Below are 24,910 nucleotides of genomic sequence, written 5' to 3' on the forward strand. Positions count from 1 at the left end.
GGCAAAGGCTGTGAGAACCAAGAGTAGGGCATAAACTTGAACGATATTTAGAATCAGTTGGGTTTAGTGACTGACTAGATTAAAATATTAGGAAACATTTGTGAGCCAGGCATTGTGCTTTGGGCTGCCATGCCTTATCTTGTTTAACCTTTATAATGACCATGTAGGAAGGTATTCTAATTATCACCACCACCACTGTCCTGTCTCCATTTTACAGGTAATGCAATGTAACTTGACCAAGGTTACATAGCTTGAAAGGGGTAGAGCCATGGTTTATAATGTACAGTTTCTCAGTAATGAGGTATGGGAATTCTTAAGATAATTTGTTTCCAAAAACGCTAACACAATAAAATTTCATAACAAAATTTAGAAAAGTCAAGCAAATTGTAAAATCAAAAGAAATACTTGATTCAAATAAAACCCTTGGAACACACAATTTATGCCACATTTTCAAGGGAACAATTAAATAAGATTTCACATAAATATATTTCTGACTCTTAATTTCCCCACAAAATCTTTAGTACTCAGTATTAAGTTTATTAGTATACACAAGAAAAAAACATATAAAATTGAAATCATATTGCAGTTTCATTAAAAGGAATCAATATTTTTTTCATAAACTAGAAAAATACTTGCATAAATAACGGTCAGAAATATTATAAACCAGAGATTAATATCATGTGAAAAGATTCTAAAGCGCTGCTTAAAGAAAGTTATATTGCATTAAGTTCCTCAAAAAGAAAATTTGTATTGATGACAAAGATACATTTTAATATTTTAAAAATATAATTCAGAAAACATTACCCAAGTGGTGCCTGGGTGGCTCAGTCAGTTAAGCATCCATCTTTGGCTCAGGTCATGAGCTCACAGTTCATGAGTTGGAACCCCACAACCGGCTGTCCTCTCACAGTGGAGCCTGCTTCGGATCCTCTGTATCCTTTCTCTCTCTGCCCTTACCCCACTCACATACGCTCTCTTTCACTCCTTCTCAGAAATAAATTTAAAACAACATTAAACAAAAACAAAAACAAAATATTGTCCAATAATATTTTCAAATCATATTTTTAACTTAAAAAAATTTTTTTGATGTTTATTTTTGAGAGAGAGAGAGCATGAGCGGGACAAGGGCAGAGAGAGAGGGAGACACAGAATTCAAAGCAGGTTCCAGGCTCCAAGTCGTCAGCAGAGACCGATGCAGGCCGCAAAGTCATGAACCATGAGATCATGACCTGAGCCAAAGTTGGATGCTTAACCGACTGAGCCACCCAGGAGCCCCTCAAATCATTTATTTTTTTTTAATTTTTTTTTAACATTTATTTATTTTTGAGACAGAGAGAGACAGAGCATGAACGGGGGGAGGGCCAGAGAGAGAGGGAGACACAGAATCTGAAGCAGGCTCCAGGCTCTGAGCTGTCAGCACAGAGCCTGACGCGGGGCTCGAACTCACGGACCGTGAGATCGTGACCTGAGCGAAGTCGGACGCTCAACCGACTGAGCTACCCAGGCGCCCCAAATCATTTATAACAGTGGTCCTCAAATTAGTTAATTAAAAATAGGCACTATCAAGCAAATTATCATTCCATACCTCTAATGAACATAAACTCACTGATGAAAGCTAGAATTTTACCTAACGGTAAAAAGTGGCTCAATATCAGAAAAAGAAAGACTGGTACAACCATTATGAGAAACGGTGTAGAGGTTCCTTAAGAAATCAAAAATAGAACTACAATTCAACCCAGCAAGCCCACTAGAGGTTATATATCCAAAGGAAATAAAATCAAGATCTTGAGATGATCTGTTCTCCCATGTTCATTGCAGCATTGTTCACAATAGTCAACATACAGAAGCAACCTATGTGTCCATCAATGGATGAGTGGAGAAAGAAAATGTGGGGTGTATATATACAATGGAATATTCAGCCATAAAAAAGGGAGACCCTTGGGACAACACAGATGAGCCCAGAGGATATTAAGTAAAATAACGCAGAAAGATAAATACTGTATTATCTCACTTATGTGTGGAATCTAAAAACATGAGACTCAGAGAGTAGAACTGTGGTTACCAGGGACTGTGAGGTAGGAATGATGGAAGACATTGGTTAAAGGGTGCGGACTTTTAGTTGTAAGATGAATAAATTCTGGAGATACAATGTACAGCATAGCAACTACAGTTAGTAATACTGTATTGAGTACTTGAAATTTTCTAACAAAGTGGATCTTAAATGTTCTCACTATATACACACACACAAATGGTAACTATGTGAGGTGATGGATGTGTTAATTGTGGTAATCCTTTCACAATGAACATATGTATCAAACCATCACCATCACATGTACACTCTAAATAAATATAATTTTTGTCAATTATATCTCAATAAAACCGGAGGCAAATTTTAAAAAGAAAAAGAGGCTATTAACTTCATAACAAGATGTGATTTATTTAATATTATAAATGATGTTTAAAAATATTAGATGGACTACAAAATATTTTTTCATAATTTGTGAATAAAAACAAAGTAAGTTTCCTAGCTTATTCAAATCACACATGTGTAGTAAGTCTTTAAGCTTTTTGAAACATGGGAAGATGTTTATGTTTTTTTGTTTTTATTTTTTTTAATGTTTATTTATTTTTGAGAGAGACAGAGTGCAAGCTGGGGAGGGGTAGGGAGAGGGGGAGACAGAATCGGAAGCAGGGTCCAGGCTCTGAGCTGTCAGAGCCAATGCGGGGCTAGAACCCACGAACTGTGAGATCATGACCTGAGCTGAAGTTGGTCACTCAACCGACCCAGCTGAACCACCCAGGTGCCCCAAAATGTTTATGTTTTAATGTTAAGTTTAAAAAGTGAGATACAAAACTGCATAAAAACCACAATCCTAGCTCATTGATAAACAGGCAATAAAAAGCCTGAAAGGTAATGTGCAAAAAACATGATCAATGGTTATTGTGGTGGACTCCTTTTAATATTTTAATTTTTAAAAACAGAAAAAGATCATCATTTTAAAAGCAGTCCACACCAGCCTCTTTGGAAAACTGTTTGGTAGTATCTATTAAAGCTGAGCATACACCTCATACGACCCAGAAGCTAATAACATTTACGGAACACCTACGTGTCAGGTCTTGTCCTGAGTACTTCATATAGATGTTGAATTGCAGTGGTGAGGGTGGGCATCCTTGCCTTGTTCCCAATCTTAGAGGAAACTCATTTCATGTTTCATCATGAGTATGGTATTGCTGTAGGTTTTTTGTAGATATGTTTTATCAGTTTGAGGAGCTTCTCTTCTGTTCCTAGTTTTATGAGAATTTTTATTAGGAAGCAGTGTTGAGTTCTGTCACATGCTTTTGCTGCATCTATTGAGATGGCTGTATCATTATTCTCTTTTATTCTCTTAATGTTATATATTTCGTTGTTTGGGTTTTCTGACATTAAACCAACTTTGCATTCTTGGGAGAACTGCCATTTCAGTCATGTTGTGCTATGTGTCTTTAAAAAATCGCTAGATTCAATTTACTGGTGCTTGGAAGAACATTTTTGCATCTATGTGGGATGCAGTGAGGAATATCAGTATCTGTGAAGGATATTGGTCTGTCACTTTGTTTTTTTAATGATGTCTTGGTTATGTTTTTGTATCAGGGTTATGCTGACATTCTAGAATGAATTAATACGTGTTTTACTCTTCCCATTTTCTGAGTTTGTGTAGAATTCATATCATTTTTTATTGGCAGTAGTGGGTCGTGATAGTGATGATAGTAAATGTTTGATCTTTTATTCCCTGGTGAAGCCACGTGGGCCTGGAGGCTTTTTTTGAGAGAAGATTTTTATTATGAATTTGATTCATTATGGATTATTTTAATAGATATGGGGAGACTTAGATTTTTCTAATTCTTTTTAAGTCAGTTTAAGTAATTTACATTTTTCAAGATTTGTCCATATTACCTAAATTGTTGCATATACTGGCAAAACATTCATAACATTTGTATTGTTCTTAGTGTCTTCAGTATTTGACATGATATCCCTTCTTTCATTCCTAGTGGCAATTTTTTACTTTTATCTTTTTTAAACCAATAGACTCTTCTTTGCTGTTTTAGGTTTATCTGAGAATGAGCAAAAAGCACAAAGAGTTTCCGTATCCTTCCTCACCCCTATACTCAGTTTTCCCTATTATTAATATCTGGGAGTAGCATGGTACATTTGTAGAATTGATGAACCAATAACAATACATTTTTATTAATTAAAGTCCATAGTTTATATTAGGGCTCTTTCTTTGCATTGTATCATACAGAACAGTTTCACTGCCATAAAAATCCCCTGTGTTCCACCTCTTCATCCTTCCTCCCTACCACAAACCTCTGGCAACCACTGATCTTTTTACCATCTCCATAGTTTTGCCTTTTCCAGAATGCCATATAGCTGGAATCATACAGTAGGTAGCTTTCTTAGATTGACTCCTTTCACTTAACACAATTTGTTTTTATTTCCTTTTTTCCCCAGCTGTGTTGCTAAGGTATTGACAGTTTCATTACTATTGTAAAAAAAATTAGCTATAGAAAATTTATTAAATTTCTGTGTTTTTAAATTTCATTAGTTTCTGTTCTTATCTTTATTATTTCTTCTTTCTTTGGGTTTAGTTTATTTTTTAATAGTTTGTTTAGTTAATTTTTCCAGTCTTTTTTGGTGGAAGCAAATCATTGCTTTTAAGTCCTTCTCTAAACTACACATTTAAAGCTATAAAATTTCCTCTAAGCACTGGTTTAGTTGTATCTCACACATTCTGATATGCTTTCTTCATTTTCATTTAGTTTGAAATCTTATTTTCCTGGTGATTTGTTTTTTCATCCATGGGTCATGAGATGTGTGTTGTTTAGTATCCAAATATTACAGTGATTTTTTTAAAAAAAGATATTGATATACAAAAAACAGATAAAAAGACTTCAGTCTTTTGAAAATTTGAGATCCATGTTAAGACCTAGAGTAAGATCTATGTGGGTGAGACTTCTCTGCACAGAGTGCAGTGTTCTCTAAGTGTCAATTACGTCAAGATGGTTGAGAGTATTGTTTAAATCTATCTGCTTACTGATTGTTTTTTGTTTTTTTGTTTTGTTTTGTTTTGTTTTTGGTGTAGTACTGTTACTAAAAAAGGTAGGGTTTTTTTTTCATTTTTTTTTAATACATGAAATTTATTGTCAAATTGGTTTCCATACAACACCCAGTGCTCATCCCAACAGGTGCCCTCCTCAGTACCCATCACCCACCCTCCCACCCCCCATCAACCCTCAGTTTGTTCTCAGTTTTTAAGAGTCTCTTATGCTTTGGCTCTCTCCCACTCTAACCTCTTTTTTGTTGTTGTTTTTCCTTCCCCTCCCCCATGGGTTCCTCTTAAGTTTCTCAGGATCCACATAAGAGTGAACACATATGGTATCTGTCTTTCTCTGTATGACTTATTTCACTTAGCATAACACTCTCCAGTTCCATCCACGTTGCTGCAAAGGGCCATATTTCATTCTTTCTCATTGCCACGTAGTACTCCATTGTGTATATAAACCACAATTTCTTTATCCATTCATCAGTGGATGGACATTTAGGCTCTTTCCATAATTTGGCTATTGTTGAGAGTGCTGCTATAAACATTGGGGTACAAGTGCCCCTATGCATCAGTACTCCTGTATCCCTTGGGTAAATTCCTAGCAGTGCTACTGCTGGGTCATAGGGTAGGTCTATTTTTAATTTTTTAAGGAACCTCCACACTGTTTTCCAGAGTGGCTGTGCCAGTTTGCATTCCCACCAACAGCGCAAGAGGGTTCCCGTTTCTCCACATCCTCTCCAGCATCTAGAGTCTCCTGATTTGTTCATTTTAGCCACTCTGACTGGTGTGAGGTGATATCTGAGTGTGGTTTTGATTTAAAAAAGGTGTTTTAAGGGGCGCCTGGGTGGCGCAGTCGGTTAAGCGTCCGACTTCAGCCAGGTCACGATCTCGCAGTCCGTGAGTTCGAGCCCCGCGTCAGGCTCTGGGCTGATGGCTCAGAGCCTGGAGCCTGTTTCCGATTCTGTGTCTCCCTCTCTCTCTGCCCCTCCCCCGTTCATGCTCTGTCTCTCTCTGTCCCAAAAATAAATAAACATTGAAAAAAAAATTAAAAAAAAATAAATAAAAAGGTGTTTTAAAATCTCTATGATTGTGGTCTTACCTATTTCTCTCTTTAGTTCTGTCAGTTTTGTACTTGGAGCTCTGTTGTTGAGTACAGCCATATTTAGGGTTCTTAGGTCTTCTAGATTAAGTTGCTTTTATTCTTATTAAATCTCCCCCTTTATCTCTGCTAATACTCTTTGCCTTGAAATCTACTTTGTCTGATAATATACAGTCAAACCAGCTTTTTTATGTTTAGTATTTCCATGGCACGTCTCCCCTTCCCCCACTCCCATCTTGTCTGTGGTTTTATATTTGAGGTGTCTTTTTTATAAATAGCATATGGTTGAGTCTTGCTTCTTTAATCCAGTCTCACGGTCTCTACCTTCTAGTCCATCTATATTTTATGTATTTATTGATCTGGTCGCACTTACGTGTGCCTTTCCTTTGTTTTCTATTTATCCTATCTGGAATTTGTGCCCCATTTCCTTCTTTGATTCACTCACTGATTATCAGATATTTTGTAGTATTCATGTCAATTCATCTAATGACTGTTGAGCTATAGCTTTCAAATATTTTTAGTATTTGCTCCAGAGATTTTCCTAAGTATCCTTAAATTATCATAGTCTACTTATTAACATTATGTCATTTCTTATAAAATGTAAAAGCTGCAAATAGAAAACATATGACAAGAACACAAAAGATGGGATGTGGTAGAATTATACTATATTAGCATAACATGAGGGATACTTGCAGTGTTGAAATTCTTCAGTTTCTTAACTGTGGAAGTGGATAAATGAACTTATACAGATGATAAAATTGCATAGACTGTAATACACACACACACACACCTGAATCTAAGTAAAACTGGAGAAATATAAATAAGGCCAGCAGATCATATCAATGTCACTATCCTGCTTGCGATATATGTTTTATTATAGTGCAAAATGTTACCACTGGGGAAAACTGGACAGCATTTACAAGGGATCTGTGCATATTATTTCTTATAACTATATGCGAATCTGCAATTATCTCAATAAAAATAAAAAATGTTCTTGCTATATCTGAATTCCATTGCTTAAAGTAAGGGGCCTTCAAGTATCAAGAAAGAAAAAAGTCAGACAAAGCACATTTCTACTTTGATTTATATATTCTAAAAGTAGACTATTCAGCACTACTTCACAGTTCCTATTGCCTGGTTGGTAGAGAGTGGTAGAAGGGATTAAGAACCATATTAATCAGGGGTGCCTGGGTGGCTCAGTCGGTTAAGTCTCTGACTTCTGCTCATGTCACGGTCTCACAGCTCATGAGTTCAAGCCCCACATCAGGCTCTGTGCTGATAGCTCAGAGCCTGGAACCTGTTTCAGATTCTGTGTCTCTTTCCTTCTCTCTCTCTCTCTTCCCCTCCCCTGCTAGTGCTGTCTCTCTCAAAAATAAATAAACTTAAAAAAATTTTTTTTTAAAACGAACCATATCTATCAGCATACCTGCACTTATATGTGCTAGATGCAGGCCAGTTGTGCATCAATAGGTCTTCATTGCCATGCCCAGGCCTAAAAGGACTGTCATAAAAGTAGCTATTGGAATATCAAATCCAACTTGCTGTGTTCATGCAAGATTGGGTTAAAAGTATCCCAGCCCAAAGAGATTTTATCCTGTGATTTAGAATTTATAAGAACAGGGGTGCCTGGTTGGCTCAGTTGGTTAAACATCCAGCTCTTGATCTTGGGTCAAGTCATGATCTCACATTTTGTGGGATCCAGCCCTATGTCAGGGCTCTCAGTGCGGAGATTGGGATTCTCTCTCCCCCTCTCCGTCTGCCCATCCCCCACTTGCTCTCTCGTTCTCTGTCTCAAAGTAAATAAATAAACTTAAAAAAAGAATTTATAAGAAGAAAAATCTGTAACTTTATTCAACCAACAAATGTTTCTTAAACACCTTCTGTTTAAGTATTCTTCTAAATGCTGAGGACACAGGAATGAAAATGACACGCTTACAGACTTTAAGAATCTTAGGGTTTGGTACAGAATAGAAACTTCTACACCAGCCATTACAATAGAAATGTGTTGTATATGCATAGGGTGCTGTGGAAACCGAGGAAGGACCTCCAACAGATCCAAAAAGGTCATCAAGGGTTTCTGAAGGAAGGGATATTTGAACAAATCCTTAGAGAATAGTAGTAGCAAGGAAGAGCTGACAGGTGCCTCTAGGCAGAGGCAACAGGAAGGTCATGGAGCCTGTAGGTTAGGAGAATAAGCAGTTCACTTTGGCTGGAGCCTAGAACTAGGAGAGGCAGGAAGTGAGGACAGACAAGTTGGTAGGATTGCTTTAGAAATGACTTCATGTGCCAAGTTAAGGACTTAGTACTTTATCCTGAGGATTTTGAGGACCTTCCCTTACATATTTTAGGGCTTACATGTATATCCTTTCCTCCTCTTATAAGGATACTGGTCATTGGATTTTAAGGCCCACTCGATCTAGTATGACCTCATATTAACTTAAATAATTACATCTGCAAAGACTCTATTTCCTAAGAAGGTCACATCTGAAGTTCTAGATGAATGTGAATGTGGAGGGGAACACTATTGTATGTTGTGGTGGGTTAAATTACAAAAAGAGGAGAGAACACAGAGAGATACACATAGAGGAAAGGCCACGTGAAGACAGAGGGAGAGATTGGAGCAAAGCAGCTACAAGGCAAGGAATGGCACGGATTGCTGGGAGCCACCACATGTTGGGAAAAGGCAAAGGATTCTTCCTTAGAGCCTTCAGGGGGAGCATGGCCCTGCTGACACACCCTGGTTTCACACATCTAGTCTCAAGAACTGGGAGCTACTCAGTTTGCATAACTTGTTACAATAGCCTTAGGAAACTTTTGCAATGTTTAACCCACATTCTGCTTGTTATGTGTTCAGTTCACTGTCATAGTTTTAAGATATGTGCACAAATGTTTGTATTTTTTCAAGAGGCAGAGCCTGATTCCTCTCCTCTTGAGGGTGGACTGGACCTAATGACTTGCCTCTAACGAATAAAGGGAAAATGAGGGAATACAGGTTTGAAGACCAGAGCAGGGCTTGGCAAACTACGGTTCGTAGGCCAGCCGCCAATTTTTGTAAAGTTGTATTGGATTGTACCAGGCCCATTTGTTTACGTATTATATATGGTTGTTTTTGCTCTAAAACAACTGAGGTGAGTAGTTACAGTAGAGACCACATGGCATGCAAACCTAAAATATTTACTGTCTAGCCCTTTAAGAAAAAGTTTGCCAATCCCCAAACTAGGTCATAAAAAGCACTGCAGCTTTTTGCTTGCTCTTGATAACTTGCTCTGGGGAAAGCCAGCTGCCTTGTCACGAGGACACCCAGACGACAGCCCTGGTGAAAGGTCCACATGGCAAGGACCTGGGGCCTCCTGCAAACAGCCATGTAAGTGAACTGCATCCCCGGTCAACAGCTTGACTGAAACTTCCTGAGACCCTGAGCCAGAACCACCCACCTAAGCTGCTCCCAGATTCCTGACCTTTAGAAACTGTGTGAGATAATACATGTTTGTTTTTTTAAGCTGCTGAGTTTCAGGGCAATTTGTTATGCTGCAGTACATAACCAGTCCACTCATCCACTCCTTGTACAGTTTTGAATGCAGGCTGTAAGCTGTTCTGTGTGTCTTATCTACGCCACAGACTTTGCTATTTTAGAAACATACTGGGGAATGAAACCTTTTTATAAGGAAACTCTCAGATGACATAGATAAGACTTTAGGAAACAAAGTATAGTGGAAGGCAAGGGCTGTATCTCCCATATTTTTCATAATTCTCCTTATTAACCAACATAGCACTGTGATCATTGCTACTGATTTTGACTGTCGCTAACAAAATATTAGGTTTGCAACCATGTTTATTTGAGTCATCAGGTAGGATGTTTGCTCTGTTATGTTACTCGCTATTATATATTTAAAAAAGAGTATTAGGGTATGCCGTTACAATCTTTATTAAGTGTGCCTTGAGGGTTTTAGTTGCTTTCTGTAAGTATAAACCAAGTTGTCTCTAGTTGGGATGGTGTTGAGTTCCGTGAGTATGTTAGTTTTCTATTGCTGATAACAGTATTATCACAAACTTAGTGGCTTAGAACAATACACATTTATTGCCCCAATTTCTGTGGAAGAGGGCTCTGAACATGGCCTTGTTGGGCCTTCTGCATATGGTCTTACAAGGCTTCAATCAAGGTTTGGCCAGGGCTGGATTCAACTGGGGCACTCCTGTGATTGTTGACTGCATTCAATTCCTTGTGGGTTAGGACCGAGAGTGTGTTTTGGGATCTTTTTCCCCTTTGGTTGTTATTACCTGTTGGCCAGAGGGTGCTATCAGCTTATAGAAGCCATCATACTTCCTTTACATGTGGGGTTTCCCAACATGGCCACTTGCTTCCTCATGGCTAGCCAGGGAGACATTTCAGCAAGACAGGCATTTTGGGTTTTATACAGCATCATCACATAATTATGTGCATGTAATCACATACATCCCAGCACCTTTTCAGTATTCTATTGATTGGAAGTAAGTCTCATTCACACTTAAGGCAAGGGATCACACAAAGGTGTGAACATTAGGAAGCAGAGGTCATGAGAGCCCCTCCCCCCACTCATACTCTGTCTCTCAAATAAAAAAAATTAAAAAAAATTTTTTTTTAAAGAATATGTCTATCTCAATGGACATGGTGATCATGCAAATACTATCTGCAAGGTGGACTAAATGCCTCACCAAAGATAATTTCTGTACCTAAAAAAAAGAATGTGGTCCATTGTTTTTTGTTTCAGAGTTTTTTGTTTTGTTTTGTTTGTTTTTATCCTCTGTGCTACAAATGGATGACACCAAGGAGGGTATTGAATTAGAAGAATGGAGGAAAAATGAATAAAGATGGGAAAGCAAAAAGCAAGGAAGAGAAAAGATATACCTAATCCCAAACACACCTTAAGGCTGGAAAATACTGTAGCTGGAAACAACTTGACATACAGCTAGGTAAACTGACCTTGAGCAAAGGCTTCCTGTATATGGGGAGCCTAAGGTGCCGTTGCCAGTAGCACAAAGGGAGCCCATTTTCACAAGGTCACAGATACAGTATAAAAAGTTCCATTATTTGTTCCTTTTCAATCATACCTACATAGGTTGTATTCAAGTTTTAGTAAGACCTTAGAATAAGAAGGGCAACTAATAGATGCGATAGATCCCAAATCCACCTTAATGTGTGACATGCCTTCATTCATTCACTCAGTGACTTTTTACTGAATGCTTACCATATACAAGGCCCTTTGCTAGTGCTGTTGAGTTTTACATATGTTTATGGTCTGTGGCAATGGAAAAAGTGCCATCATCTACTGGCTACATCTGCCATGGGTGTGGAAGGAGGAGTAGAGGCCCATAGGGCTCGTTCTGCCAGCCCTGGCAGATAGTGTTCTTATAAGAAGTTTGGTGGCAAAGGACAAGAAAGTGAGTAGGTAAGTCATAGGAAATTTTTGAAAGGGAGAGACATGGATATGGCAAAGGAGAAGGCAAAAGAGACAGAAGATGATAGATTTATCTGTGCCCAAAGAATCTGATAGTAGGTACTCAGCTATATCAGTTGTCTTACCTCTCTCTTTATACAGTCTCTCCTCATTTTTTATTTTCTTAAACATATACTGTTCCACCATGTGTCATACATGTAGTAGACACCATGGTAGCCAAACTGAATACATCCCCGATCCCTTTCCCTTTATGCCTCATCCAGCTTGGAACATCATTAGCCGTTTCAACAATCGCTTCCTCTACCCCTTGTCAATCTTTGGCTCTTCCTTCTTGGGGCCCAACCCAGAGTACTTCCCTAATCATTTTTTCTGCTGCCATGTTGATTACTTTCATCCTCAGTTAGGTTCCTTACTGTTGGTTGGTGACCTTTAATTGGTATCTATTTGCATTTCCCACAGTAGCTATCTAAACCTCTTCTGTTCTCTGTGATTCCAGCTGTCATTCTCTTTCACCAGGTGACTGTGCCCCTTTTTGGGGCTTCCCACTTCCTTTCTACTCATCTCACAATCTCTGTTGCCATCCTCACTTTTCTATTTTCTTGTGAAACAAAGTAAGTCAGTGCGCGCGCACACACACACACACACACACACACACACACACACACACACACACACCTTCTCAGTAGGGCTTTTTTAGTCCCAAATTCTCCCACCTCCACAAAGCTTATGCCAACTGTGACCATCTCTCATTCTTTTTTAAAACATTTATTTAAATCCAAGTTAGTTAACATATAGTGTAATAATGGTTTCAGGAGTAGAATTTAGTGTTTCATCATTTACATATAACACCCAGTGCTCATCCCAACAAGTGCCCTCAATACCCATCACCCAGTTAGCCCATCTCCCCACCCAACACCCTTCCAGCAACCCTCAGTTTGTTTAAGAGTCTCTTATGGTTTGCCTCCCTCTCTGTTTTTATCTAATTTTATTTTTCTTTCCCTTCTCCATGTTCATCTGTTTTGTTTCTTAAATTCCACATATGAGTGAAATGATATTTATCTTTCTCTGATTTATTTCACTGAGCATAGTGCATTCTAGTTCTATCCGCATTGTTGCAAATGGCAAGATTTCATTCATTTTGCTCACCAGGTAATATTCCAGTGTGTGTGTGTGTGTGTGTGTGTGTGTGTGTATACCACATCTTCTTTATCCATTCCTCATTCTAGTGAAAAGACATGTCACCTACTACAGCATGGTATGTTACAAAATTGTTTCCATGCCATCTGTGTCTTAAAATTTGATATCTCCTTTAAAATTACAGGAGGAGGGAGTGCCTGGGTGGCTCAGTTGGTTGAGTGTCTGACTTAACAACACTGAGAATTATTAAATTAGCAACTGTAATGAGCATTGGTTGTTATATGTAAGTGATGAATCACTAAATTTTACTCCTGAAACCTATACTACACTATATGTTCACTAACTTCAATTTAAATAAAATCTTGGGGGGCGCCTGGGTGGCGCAGTCGGTTAAGCGTCCGACTTCAGCCAGGTCACGATCTCGCGGTCCGGGAGTTCGAGCCCCGCGTCAGGCTCTGGGCTGATGGCTCAGAGCCTGGAGCCTATTTCCGATTCTGTGTCTCCCTCTCTCTCTGCCCCTCCCCCGTTCATGCTCTGTCTCTCTCTGTCCCAAAAATAAATAAACGTTCAAAAAAAAAATAAATAAATAAATAAAATCTTGGAAGAAAAAAAATTAGCGACTTTAAAAATTTTATTTTTTTCCAAAAGTAATACATTTGTACTTCATAGATAATTGAGAAATCTAGATTAAAGGAGAAAAAAATAAAATTATCCCTCTCCCTACATATGGAAATAACCATGGTTAATATTATATATATTCTTCTAGATGTGTATGTGTATATATATATATATGTATATGTGTGTGTATGTATGTGTGTATACAGATACACACATACATACATACATACATACATAGATAATAGATATTGGGTCACACAGTACCTATTATCATGTTACCTTCCTTTTTCACACTTTGTCATGAATACTTTTATATATTTTAGTATATAATTTGTAAAGGTTTAAAATATTCTATTGTATAGTTTTCCCATAATACATTTAACAAATCTTCTCTTTAGGGGTATTCTAATGTTCCAAATTATTTTTGTTTTAAATGATTATGTAATGAAATATTTATAGCTAGACCATTTTTACAAGTTCCTGATTACTCGTTTAGAATAAATTCCTTAAAGGTGAATTTTGGACCAAAGGGTATTTACAGCTGAAGTCTACTGATACCTCTTGCCAAGTAATTGTACTCCAAAAAAGTTGTAACAATTATTTAACCATCAGAGGTGTGTGAGAGTGTCTGTTTGATGGTAGCTACACTGTTGGTGAACATGGCATAACTTACAGAGCTGTCCAATCAAAGTGTGGTACACCTGAAACAATGTAACATTGTGTATCAACTATACTAAAAAAAAAGAAGGAAAGAAAGAAAGTTTTCCCACATCCTTTCCAAAGTGGCATATTACCAAGTGTAAAAAAACAATATTAGCCACTTTGCAAGGAGAATCTGGTATCTCATTTTGTTTTAATTTGCCATTCTTTGATACTGAAGTTACACATTTTTTCTCATTGGTCTTTGCATCTCTCTTTTTGTGAATTGCCTGTTCATGAACGTTTTCCTCTTCCCCCCACTGTATTTGTTTGTTTATCTACCCTGGTAATTTTTGAACTCAAAGTTGTTCAAATTCGTAAAAGTATATTTTCTTCTTCATTTTTCTGGTAGCTCTGAGTCGGGTTTTTCTCAACCAAAGAATAGACTAGGTTTTGTATATACGATCGATTAGAGAAAATGTATCTGTCAAGCTGTGGCTTTGACAAAGCCACCTAATACTATTCTTAGCTTATTTACCCTCTTTATACAACACTAACTTATTGATCTTCATTCAAGTTTCTGGAATAATCAGTAGTTTAATTAACATGTTACCATTGATCTCAGTCTACTTATAAATTATTCTTCATAATAATAATTATGCAGTAATATACTGCATTTTGTCTTTAAAAATTTTCAGGCATATTTTTCAAGTTTGCACTAGGTGGCAGCAGCAGAAAGCATTACTTCATTTGCTTCAAAATGTAACCAGGCATTTATAGGGGACAGTATAAGGAAACTAGCCCTAAATGTGAAGAGCTTTGTGATGAAAGCTACTCAGAAATGGACATTCAGCATGAAATTTGTGAGTATTTCATAGTCCAGCTAAGAAGTAAACTCCAACAAATACTCTTCCTCGGAAAATGCATTTTGTTTTTCAAATATTTACTAATTAGAGTATGTTTTACTTTTTTTTCTAGAATCTTATTCTCCCCTCACACACATCGTTTTAGATTTATAGTGAAAGCAACTTCAAGACACCAGCCTCTTTTGCAGAGGAGTGGCCTTTTGTCTTTTTTTAAAAAAATTTTTCTTTTTTAATGTTTCTTTATTTTTGAGACACACACACACACACACAGAGTGTGAACGGGGGAGGGGCAGAGAGAGGAAGACACAGAATCCAGACTCTGGCTCCAGACTCTGAGTTATCAGGGCTCGAACTCACGAACCACGAGATCATGACCTGAGCTGAAGTCCAATGCTTAATTGACTGAGCCACCCAGGTGCCCCAAGGAGTGGCCTTTTGAACGATGACTATTTAGTACAGAATTTTGATTAATACACTAAAAATACATGCTAAGATAATGTGGCCTTTTGAGGCCACTGCTTCTTTATGGGTGGTCTTCAGCGGGGCTTCATTTTGCTAACTTTAAAATTCAGGGCCAAGAGTATTTGTAATAATTTTCTATAGATCTTAATACTCCCCCTGAAGTTGAATAAGCATTGTCTGTGATCCTTTCATGACAGGGACGACCAACACTACAACAGGGGATTTGGAAATACAACTGTGTTTGTTTCCAAACTACAGTGACAGGTAGATATTATGTTCCATAGCCAGGAGGGAGACTATAAAGTAGGCCCTGCAGTTGTGGGTTTTGCTACTATGGCCTATTGAAAGCTAATGATAATTTTGATGGCAGAGAGACCAGATTGTTCTGAACTGGGACCAACCCTCTCCTTGCATTCTTGCCTTTCGTATCTCCCTAAAACTGCTCACTTCAGCGCTCTGTGGAGGACTGTGCACTTACAATGGCGTATGCATAACTCTTCCTCCTCAGCAACAGCATAGCTTACCAAAGAGGTTTCTGGTAAAGGATGGCTGTTGTTAACTAGCCAACACAGCTGTGGCTTTTGGGGGTGCGTTTTTTTTTTTAACGTTTATTTATTTTTGAGACAGAGAGAGAGCATGAACGGGGGAGGGTCAGAGAGAGAGAGGGAGACACAGAATCTGAAACAGGCTCCAGGCTCTGAGCTGTCAGCACAGAGCCTGACGCGGGGCTCGAACTCACGGACCGCGAGATCGTGACCTGAGCCGAAGTCGGCCGCTCAACCGACTGAGCCACCCAGGCGCCCCTGGGGGTGGTTTTTAAAAACTTAAAGCATTACAACTTTCTGGGCTAAGAGTAAAAGGAATTTTGTAAGAATGGAAAATATATTTTCAAGCCCTGGCATGTTTAATTAGGTTTTAATAGAGCAATTAAGAATTGATTCAAGTATTTTCTGATCATATTTTCTAAATTTCAGAGGATTTGTTATCAGGAGATAAACTGCTTATATAATTCTTGTATGACCATTTCCACTTATAGGTTGCTGGATCACTAATTGTTTGGGTCTATGTTTTCGTTTCTTCATCCTTGTTTTAGTAGTACCATATAGCTATTCTAGAATTTTCTCTTGTGTTAGATTTCAGATGCCTTTGAGACAAAAAAATGTGACTTTAAAAAATTCTTGTTGGCTTTCCTTTAGAACTGGGAATAGCCTTCCATGTCCCAGGGGTACTGAGTGAATCTTAACTGTGTCAGGAAAAGAAAGAGGTACCATTAGTGGTCACTGTTATTTTATAGACAGGATAGTGTACTACAAAAACACTCAGGAGACCTGGGATCAATTCCTGGCTCTGTCACAAATTCAAACACGATGGACAAATCTCAACCTCAATTTCTTCGTATGTAAAAAAAGACAGAGTAGATTTGACCTTTAAGGTTTCTTTCAGGTAGGTCCTTGATCCTCTGAGTCAGCATTTCTTCTCAAGATGTTTGGAACAATTATTTCTTCTCTGTTTCGTTGAGGAAATAACCATATAACACCTTGTAACAAGAGACATTAGTTGGGCTATAAGGCTAAACAGCAGTAAGGGTCTCAACAAAATTTGGTGGCTCAAAAAAGAAAGGCTGTTATTTCAGCCTTCATTAGCAATCCTAAAGTAGGCAGGTGTTGTGGTACAGATAGACGACTCTGATTCACTAGAGCATCAAAGCCCAAAGTTCATTGTTTTGTTCCTCTGCTATTGCCCGTGGGTGGTTTCATCATGTGCATGGTAGAAGCTGACTCAGCACGGGAAGGAAGACATTCCAGGACCAGCAGCTTAGCCTCATGGATAAGAAGACCTGGAAGTTGCAGACCTCACTTCTACTGACTTCCCAAGGGCTAGAACTTAGTCATGTGGTCACATCCATAGTCAGTAGAATAAAGTCTTCAGGAGCATAGCATGTACTCACCTAAAACTTTAAGAGTGGGGGTGGGGTAAGCGTTGTGTACCTAAAAGGAAAGAGAAGAGATTGAATACTGGGGGACAGATTCTATTTTCCGTTATTTTAAGTTTATTTATTTATTTATTTTGAGAGAGAGAGAGAGAGAGCAGGGGAGGGGCAGAAAGAGGAGAAGGAGAAAATCCTAAGCAGGATCTGCACTGCCAGTGCCCCATGTGGGGCTGGAACTCACGAACCGTGATATCGTGACCTAAGCCGAAATCAAGAGTAAGATGCTTAACCAACTGAGCCACCCAGGTGCCTCATCTGCTTTGTTATTTTAAGCCACAATAACAGTTTTTTTATTTTGCTGCTTATTGTGCTTCTATCTTATTTAATGAAATAGGCTGAGATCAGGATCTGTGATTTATCCCTACATATACACCCCACAGTGCGTGTCAAGCTATCTCAAACATAGATGGCATTCAATAAAAATGTGTGTATTTAATTTATGCATTGATTTTTTCAGGACATCTAAGTAAGCACTATATTCATACCTCCCCCCACCAACACCCTGCTCTATTTGTTGCTTGTTTAGTGAATGTTATATGTCAAACCCTAATTCTCAATCTCAAGCAGACTAGATAAGAACCTATGAAGTAGTAACACTTTAAAAATATATATTATATAAAGACAGGTAGATTGATTGGGAGCAGGTTGCTGCTAGCAGCAGCTGCTGTCTTTTACTCCTCGCAGTAAAGATAGTATTACCTTATTTGGGGGGTAGCATGTAATCATTGGTAATAGAAAACCAAGAGTTTTCCCAGTGTGGCTTCCTCATTTGGCTTTAAGACATCACATATAATTATATTTATGCGTAAACTTGAAAACAGATACTTCCCTGACATATCCTTGGGTTTTATCTTCTCTGCTCCCTTCAGTAGTGTTAATAATAAGGTACTGGCTGTAGTACCAAGTGTGAATCTATATAGTGTGAGCCTACTCACGGATAGGTGTGTAAGGCTCATTTTAAAAACAGTTCATGGTTTACTGACTCAGTGTTACTGTATTATCCACTCTGACTTCCAGTTCCTTATCTACTGCACTTGTACACGCTGATCCTGTATTGGCATGAAAAGCACTAGCGTGTGCCTTACCAGCTTTACCTTTGATATAAGCTACCTTGGAACAGCTGTCCTTGTTCTCTCGTATCCTGTTTCCCCAAATCCTTCCTCTTTGAGGTCCAGTTCCAGTTTTCTTCCTTTTTATAACTGACTGTAACCACCCAGTCCCAAATAATCATTGTATCAGAGAGAGAAGACCTACTTCAAGCCCTGGGCAAACTGCAGCATAAGGACAATGTGTGTTTGCTTAAGGACAAGCCTTTATTCCCTTTACAAACATGCCAATTTGCCAAAGACAAGCAAACAGCAAGTACTAGCTATGGTCTGGACTGGGAGGAGGGCTCCCAGCCTTTATTCAGCCTCACCCCACATTTCCAAAGCTCTTGCTAAGCCTTACCATCAGGCATCTTTGGTGTTTCTTTGCTCTTGGGACATTTTTCTCCAAAGGACAGGGCCTGTTTTTCTGCTAGGGGCTTTTATCTTACCTCTGTATGTCACCAGAGGGCAGCAGAGAGCACCACTCTATAGCCTAACCTGTAGGTCTCAAAGTAGGGCAGTCAGTCCCAATTCCCTCGCGCCTACGGAGACACACATGGGGGACTTCTTTAACTATGACAAAGCCTGGTGCTATTACAGGTCTGGAGGGGCGCTAAACATTTTGCATTATGTCGGAAAGTTCCATGCAAGCAAGAATATTCTCACCCCCAAATGTCAGTTAACTTCCTTCTAGTGCTATTCTCCATCCTCAAGTAAAACATCCCTTTCTGCCCCACTGATTTAGCACCTTCACCATTTTGTGTAGTTGGTCATCTCACCAAAGCTCCTTGATATCAAGAGATGGCTTTTTTTTTATCTTTGCTTTGCCACTTTTTTAGTTTACTTTTAATTTTTAGTCATTGAATGATTGTAGACAGGTCTTTAATGGGGGAGGGACAAGGGGTAATGGATAGAATTTAAAAGTAGAGGCAATAGGTTACAGAGTTTAGATAGAGCTAAATTAGATTAGATGAGCCAATCTCCCTGGACCTTAGTTTTCTCACATATAAAATAGGACTAATATCTTCCCTATTTTAAAGTACTTTGTAAAGCATAAAGCTAAGTGCAGGATTGTTTACACAGAATGTCTAACGACCAGATTTGTTCCCAATCATTATTTCTGGAATTTAGATATCCCATACTGTAAAAGAACACACTTATGTAAGGAAGATATTTTAGTACAAAAGGCAATGCCAGCCTTGTGCCATGTGTTCACTCTTGGAGCCCTAGCTTCTGGTGGCTTCAGCTCCCTCTGAACCACTTGGACTGAATGTGGTGGAGAGACTGTGCTCTCAAATGCAGAAGATGCAGGAGCAAACTAAAAACAAAATGGCAGATGTTCACTATTCCTATGTTTGGCTCTTCAGTTCTATTGCTTGCACTATGAAGCTAAAATGGAAATGCCAACTTGTATCTAGCTAAAGAAGGGGGGAAATTAAAACAGGTTCAGAAGAACAGAAGTTAGATGGTTTACATGGCCTCTCAGAAGCAGTATGAATTCTATGTGGATGAGTAAAGTAATGCAGAAATTTTCCTTTTCCTTTTGCAATATGGAAATGCCTTTATAAACTCAAGATAGTATTTTTAGTCTCACAAAGGTTAGGTTTGTGGTACCTTGCCAGAATTTGTATATTATGGAATGGTGTATTTCAGGGATGCTAAATATTTTATTAATTGAGAAATCCATTTGCTTTTGATTTATTTCGGTTCACTCTCATTATTGATCAGAGAAGAATTCTTACATCCTTTGTAGTCATCCTTTTGACAGGGATAATACATTAAAACTTCATTAAGCTGTTAAGATTTATTATAAAGATTTATTTTATAGCATATAAAATCTCTAAGCAATTGCTCTTCTCCAGCTAACTAGATATTTTATTATACTTTGATAAAAAATATTAAAGACTTCAAATCCATTTAACTCAGAATATTTTTCAAAGTTTGCCATAATTATGTGTATCTTTAGGGTTTTCTTTTACCATAAAGATGACTGTAGAATTTATAGACATGAGACTTGCATATTTTTTAAAGTTAATAGATGTGTGTTTAGTATACATTTTTATTTATAGTCTGTTTCAAAAAGGATTTGAAGTCCCTATCATGAAGTATATATACAATACGGTTAATAAAAGGGAAATTAAACCCAAAACAGGAAAGAGAATGCAAATATGCTAACCACAAAAGCTAAAATAAATTAGATATAGATATACAGATTGAATGATAGACAGATTTGAGTATAAAGTTAACTTTGAGCTCCCCACCAGAAGGACAGAAAAATGGAAATTCAGTAGATTACATTGTTATTATTGGAAATGTGGATGCCTAATAATTCTTCAGGAACAGAAAGCTTTTCCCTGGTATTAAGTTCTAAAACAAGTGTGTGAATTCCTTGCATAGGAGACATCGTGCAAGATAATCAATATTGCTGTTCCTTATAATAATTCTTGTTAAAAGCAAGGCCATAACATGAAAGTGATAGAACTCGGTGACAGTGATTCTGCTAAGAGGCACTAGGCTAATGATACTTAGGTAACATGTAGCTTTCTGATGATCTATCTCACTTGATACAAGGATAAATTTTAGTGCTACTTAAAAGAATTCCTTAGATGTTTCTTAAAAATCACTTTCTCAGCTAGGCATCTAATGGGAACTAGACGGCAACAATAACAACAAAATTGAATTAACAGTTCGCTGAAGTCTTTGAATATTGAAATTTGAATCTTGCATATTGACATTGCTGTCCATGCTATCAAACCATATGCTTTGAAAATAGGCAAAGTTAGAATTAACATTCTTATATGAAAGCAAAGAATTTTGACCAGTATTGTCACCTAGTAGACAGATTATTTCCCATATTAGTTCAAACTGTTGTATATAAACCGCAGTTTTATTTAGAAAAATTTAGCATTATTTTGTGTTTGTTTTGTGATAAAGAGAGTTGCTGGTCACCTGGCTTAACTTCCAGAGGGTTTTACCCCTCTCAGCTTCAGAACCTCAGCAACTATCCTGCAATCTTCCAAAGGAAAATGATTTGGAAGAGCTTTTCCTTGGAAGATGTGTCACCGGTACATATTTTTAAGAATTTCCTACAAAGAGCTGTTCAAGCTTATTCTAAGCAAAATAAACGTGTGTTTTTCTCTGTGGTGTTTATCCCTGGATCTGCAGAGTTGTTGAAATTTCCCTTGTGAGAATAGAAAGGCCCATGGTATTTGAATAACAACAGTAAAATAAGAATAAGCATTAGTATTCTATACTAATAAGCTATTAATACTAATAAACTATTAGTATTGCTTGCTGAATATCTTCTATATTACATGTTCTATGCTAATCTTCTCATATATTATTTTATTTAGCTTTCACATGATAGACATGACCTATTATTACCTCCATTTTAATGAGAAAATTGAACCTCCCGTTTACCTGAACTTACATAATTAACAAGTGACAGAGTCAGGATTTTAACCCAGATCTCTTTACTAGCTGTTAACCACTACACACTGGTGCCTGTGGAAGAAATATGAATCTTCATGCATTAGCCTTGAGGTCATTATCCTCTTTCTTTTTCATGGTGTTTCTGACAAAAATTGTCACTGGGTTACACTTTGAACATCTCTTAGATTGTGGCTTAAATGAGTCATTTTCCTTTATAAAAGACCATTTTTCTAAAAAAAAAAATCCTTAGAAGAGCTTATATTTTTATAGCAGAATAATTGTACCTTAACTTCTATTCTTAGGTCATGTTCTAATAATGAGATTTGAATATCTTATTGGGAAACAAGACCAGAGTTATCCTCCAGTCATTATTGAGATTTGAAAAGAGCATGAGGGAGGGGCATAGAGAGAGAATGGGGAAGAGAGAATCCCAAGCATGCTCCACACTGTCAGCGTGGAGCCCAATGCAGGGCTCAAACTTACACACCATGAGATCATGACCTGAGCTGAAATCAAGAGTCAGAAAACTAAACAACTGAGCCACCCAGGCACCCTGAGGTTCATTTGGCTCTTAAAAGTGCTTACTTTCCTTGATGATGGCTTTGTAGTCCTCTACACTTGGCATGCCCACACACTGAAATAAAAAGTCACTTTTGATGATGGGACTTGGCTTGATATCTCTAGAGTTGCAGTGTCCCATACAGTAGGTACCAGCTAGTCACATGTGACTATTTAATTAAATTTTAAATTAACTGAAATATAATTTAAAATTCAACTCCTCAGTCACATTTGTCACATGTTAAATGCTGAACAGCCACATGTGGCTACTGTATTCGTGCAAATTATAGAACATTTCCATCATCACAGGAAGTTCTTAGGCAGTGCTGCTCTAGAATGGACATTTTCATGGCTCCCTCTCCCTGCCTTCCTTCTGTTCCAAAAACAACAATAACTTCCTCCAAGAATGGCCTCTATAGTTTCTGTGATTTGGGGAGATAACTTATCTTCCAGATGATTTCCCATGATACTCGACATGGAGAAATTGTTGGCTCAGTTGATATTTCTGTGGTACAGGGAAGCGCTAACCTAGATCAAATTCATCTACTAAAATGCCAAGTTCATAGAGACAGCTAGTTTTTATTTTCCAGATCACATACTGAGCCAACTTCTTAGGTGGCTGTGTTTAGAACAATTTATAGACTGTTTTCTTCTGAATTGCATCAGAGACTACCCTGATCCCTGGTAGACTTGTTGAGTAATGATGTTGTTGTCAAACCTTACAGCAAATGTGTTAGCTTCTAGAGCAGAATTGGCCATCTTGTTGACATGTTCCACAAAGAGATTGCCTCCTTCTATTAGTCTGGGTTATTTTGGAAGAAAAACAATTTTTTATAAATCTGATTCTTTTAGTGTATCCTGGTTGGTTTTGATTGCTGTTAAAAGAGCCAGAGATGCATATTCTTCATCTCCTTTCCACTCATGCATTCTAAAATAATCCTAGTACCCGTACATATTGATATAAGCCAATGTGTTGCACTCAGGCCTACTAGGAATGTACCAGTACTGCATTTGTCTTGAGCACACCTGTAAACAGGGGTAAACTTCTTTGGTCTATGTTTTCCATAGTCCTATTCCACAATAACCTCCTTTAGAGAAATTTGTTAAGTGTGTTGTCTGCCAGTGATAGTCAGTTGCTGGAGTATACAGAACAGTGCCCTGAACATCTTTGCTGTGTATAAAATAGTCCTGGAAAGTTTTGTTTCATTTTGTTTTTCCAAATGAGCTAAGCAGTGTGTAATACTAGTGTCAGGCTTGAAGCCTCCATAGGCACACAGAAACAGGCAACTACTCTCCTTCTCTCAGCTGTACAAATAGTCTGATTAAGAGATAGAGTAAGATCTCTGTTCAGAATGTTCTTGGCCACTGGACACCTCATAACCAAGGCTTCGTATTAACCACTATTGTTCAAGTTTCAAGGGCTTCCCAAGTTAAAAAAAAACCTTGTGATCAGTGTTAGTAAAGTATTGGTAATCGTGAAGTGAAATGATGGGGTCTAGGGAATTATATTAATTTCCACTTTTGTGTAACTTCTAACAATTTTAAAATAAAGAGTAAAGAAATGTTATGACTTCTTTATTTTGCTGTTGTGTTTTATGAGTTCCTTATATTTTGGAAATTAATCTTTTATCAGATACGTGTTGTGCAAATGTTTCTCCTAGTCTGTAGGTTGCCTTTTTCATTCTGTTGATTAAAGCTTTTTAGTTCGATGTAGTCCCACTTGTCTATTTTTGCTTTTGTTGCCTGTTCTTTTGATGTTATTTCAAGAAATTATTGCCAAAACCAGTGTCAAGAATGGGCAAAGGACTTGAATAGACATTTCTTCAAAGAAGACACACATACAGATGACCAACAGGTATATGAAAAGGTGCACAGTATCATTAATTATCAGAGAAATGCAAAGCAAAATTACAGTGAGATATCACCTCACATCTCATAGGATAGCTATTATTTAGAAAAAGATAGCACGTGTTGGCAAGGTTTGGAGAAATTAAAACCCTTGTACGCTGTTGGTGGGTATGTAAAATGGTGTAGTGGCTATGGAAAACAGTATGGAGATTCCTCATAAAATTAAAAATAGAACTATCATATGATTCCGCAATCTCACGTCTGGATATATGTCCAAAATAACTGAAGTCAAGATCTCCAAGAGATATCTGCAGTCCCATGTTCATTGTAGCACTATTCACAATAGGTAACATATGATAACAATCCAAGTGTCCATAGGCAGATGAATGGATAAAGAAAATGTGGTGTATACATACAGGGGAATATTAAAAAAAAAAACACTTAAAAAAAAGAAATTCTGCCACTTGAAACAACATGGGTGAGCCTGAAGGACATTATGCCATGTAAAATAAGCCAGTCACAAAAAGACAAATACTGTATGATTCCACTTAAATGAGATATCTAAAATAGTCAAACTCCTAGAAGCAGAGAATACGATAGTGGTTGTCAGGGATGGGGGGCGGGGGTGGGTGGAGAGGGAAATACGAATTGTTATTC

General features: G+C 37.8%; 1 protein-coding gene across 6 annotated transcripts in view; it reads left to right on the plus strand.

Annotated features, from left to right (window-relative positions):
- MAP3K13 (mitogen-activated protein kinase kinase kinase 13) overlaps window positions 1-24,910 on the plus strand; it is a 171,278-nt gene that overhangs the window by 47,164 nt on the left and 99,204 nt on the right. The window lies entirely within an intron of this gene.

Source organism: Herpailurus yagouaroundi, unplaced genomic scaffold (genome assembly GCF_014898765.1).
Source record: "Herpailurus yagouaroundi ecotype Mexico unplaced genomic scaffold, PumYag 159, whole genome shotgun sequence".
Lineage (NCBI taxonomy): Eukaryota > Metazoa > Chordata > Mammalia > Carnivora > Felidae > Herpailurus > Herpailurus yagouaroundi.